This window comes from Felis catus, chromosome D4 (assembly GCF_018350175.1).
Source record: "Felis catus isolate Fca126 chromosome D4, F.catus_Fca126_mat1.0, whole genome shotgun sequence".
Lineage (NCBI taxonomy): Eukaryota > Metazoa > Chordata > Mammalia > Carnivora > Felidae > Felis > Felis catus.
The window spans coordinates 36,297,725-36,299,979 of record NC_058380.1 but is presented as its reverse complement, the minus strand read 5'-3'; the positions used below and the strand labels follow the sequence as shown (position 1 = coordinate 36,299,979).

The following is a 2,255-nucleotide window of genomic DNA, read 5'->3' as shown; positions in this document are numbered from 1 at the left end:
CATTGGGCTAAACATGGAGACTGCTTAAGATTCTCTCTCTCCCTCTTCCCCTCTCCCCTGCTTGTGTTCTTTCTCTCTCTCTCAAAAAACAAAAAACAAAAACAAAAACAAAAACAGTAAGAAATAGTTATTAGAAGAAGAAATCATTCATAAGTCCTTAGTTTTTACCTAATGTTCTTTTTCAAGATCGCATCCAAGATACCACACATATTTACTTGTCATTTCTCATTAGGCTCCTGTTGGCTATGAAGAGTTTCTCAAACTTACTCTTTCATGATGTTGGGAGTTCTTGAGGAGTACTGGTCAGGTCTTATAGGAGGCCCCTCTATTGGGACTTGTGTCATGTTTTTCTCCTGAATAGACTTGGGTTTGAGAGAGGAAGATCACAGAGGATGTGTCATTTTCATTATATCATATCAAGAGTACACAGCATCAGCATGATCTGTGACTGCTGATGTTAACCATGACCACTCATTCTCTAGATGAATGTTTGTAATTTTCCTGACTGTGAAGTTACTTTTTTCTCCCCATTTCTATTCTTTACTCTTTGGAACAAAGTGTCTATGCACAGTCCACATGTCATGAGTGGGGAGTTATATTTCTCATATTTTAGGGCAGAAAATCTAAATAAAATCTGTATGGAAGATGTATTTCTTCTTCCTCCAATCATTAATTCATTAAATCATTTATTTATATTTATGGACTCATGGACACTTATTTTATACTTTGCATTATAATTCAATACTATTTTATTTTGTTGCTCTAATTGTTCTATTCAACTTTGGCCAGTGGGAACGCTTTCCATTAGCTCATGAGGCTCTTTGAAAAACCTTAATAATGTTTGTTTATTTGTTTTAAATGGATCACTTCATGAACTTGCATGTTATCACTGAGCAGGGGCCATGCTGGTCTTCTCTGTATTATTCTAATTTTCATACAAGTAAACACTAATGTGATTTTGTTTTCCTTTTCCTTTCAGCCCTGCCTTTATTTTTGGCACAGCAAAATTCTCCAGTCTCATCTTATATATTTCCTTCCCTAGTTCTAAAATCAGCCATTCACCAAGGAATATTTCTCAAAACTACGATTTGGGCCCAAGGTGTGCTCATTGTTAGTGGGGTGTCGTTTCTTTTAGGCTTTCTCACCTGATAGACCAAAGGAATATATATTTGTATACTACCCCTGTATACACACATAAGTACATATAAATGTATATAGATAGATGATAGATGATAGATAAATAGATAGACAGGCAGATAGATAACATATAACTATCTGTAATAATATTAAGCTAAACATGAGTTCTTACTGACAGTAGTTATTTTTAAATTTCTCCCACCTCTCATTTAAAAAATATGTATGTATGTATGTATGCATTTATTTATATTATTTTCTTAGGGAGAGAGCATAGTGGGGGAGAGAGGCAAAGGAAGAAAGAGAGAATCTCAAGCAGGCTTTACACTCATGATGGAGCCTGATACAGGACTCCATCACACAAACCTGAGAACATGAGCTGAAATCAAGAGTTGGATGCTCAACTGACTGAGCCACCCAGGTGCCCCCCCCACCTCCCAATTTTTATTCTTTTCACATTTCCTGGTTTTATTCTGTCTTTGAATTATCCCCTTTAAATTAAGTTGGCTCATCTAAGTAACAGTATTCTGGAAGCTTCTAAAGAGCCACCCACCATCAACATACTGGTAATCTTCATTCTCCCAACAAGTTTTTTTTTCAAGCCTCCATGCCTTTGCATATGTTATTTGCTCTGTATACAATTCTCTACACAAACTATTCCAGTTGGTAAATTTCTTTTTACCATGCTGTACCCTATCCCAGGTGTATTCCTATCCCACCACCCCACTCTTGTTTAAATGTAGCTGTTCCAGTGAAGGTTTTCCTGATGTCTTAACCTAAATAGTTATGTGTACCTTTCATTCCAATTTTGTAGTAACTGCCTTTCTTATGCTGTGTACCTTATTTTACTATAATTGTGTGCTTAAATGTCTTTGTCTTTCAATAAGTTGTGAATTTTCTGAAGTCACTTACTTCCAAGTCTAAAACAGTATCTGGAACACAGTAGATATTCAAAAAACCTTCATGAATTGAATAATTGAATTAATTAAAGAGGAGAATATTTTATAGGGTTTAAAAGGGCAAGCATATAGATGAATTTGAAAATGAAACTTGGAACAAAGTTATATTAAGGTTGTTAACTCTGAAAAAGTCTCCAGTCCCAAATTATCTACTCCATTTAC

At 35.2% G+C, this 2,255-nt stretch overlaps 1 non-coding gene across 1 annotated transcript; it reads right to left on the bottom strand.

Moving 5' to 3' along the window:
* Positions 1-852: 852 nt before the first annotated feature.
* Positions 853-958, bottom strand: LOC111557649. The gene has a single exon (XR_002737884.1). It is a non-coding gene; the product is annotated as a U6 spliceosomal RNA (small nuclear RNA).
* Positions 959-2,255: the final 1,297 nt, after the last annotated feature.